The 202-nt window shown below is 46.0% G+C and overlaps 1 protein-coding gene across 1 annotated transcript in view; it reads left to right on the top strand.

Annotated features, from left to right (window-relative positions):
• The window catches only part of Slu7 (SLU7 homolog, splicing factor), a 15,461-nt gene that overhangs the window by 13,900 nt on the left and 1,359 nt on the right, over window positions 1–202 (top strand). The gene's annotated exons all lie outside the window — the stretch shown is intronic.

The following is a 202-nucleotide window of genomic DNA, read 5'->3' as shown; positions in this document are numbered from 1 at the left end:
GTGTGTGTGTGTGTGTGTGTGTGTGTGTGTGTGTGTGTGTGTGTGTGCCTGTGTTTGTGTGTGTGTATGTATGTGTATGTCTGTGCCTATTTGTGTGTATGTGTGTGTCTGTGCCTGTTTGCATGTGTGTATGTATATGTGTGTGTGTGCCTGTTTGTGTGTGTGTGTGTGTGTGTGTGTGTGTGTGTGTGTGTGTGTGTGT

Source organism: Grammomys surdaster, unplaced genomic scaffold (assembly GCF_004785775.1).
Source record: "Grammomys surdaster isolate TR1022 unplaced genomic scaffold, NIH_TR_1.0 313, whole genome shotgun sequence".
Classification (NCBI taxonomy): Eukaryota; Metazoa; Chordata; class Mammalia; order Rodentia; family Muridae; genus Grammomys; species Grammomys surdaster.
Note: the sequence above shows the minus strand (reverse complement) of the source record. Positions and strands in the feature narration are given on the sequence as shown.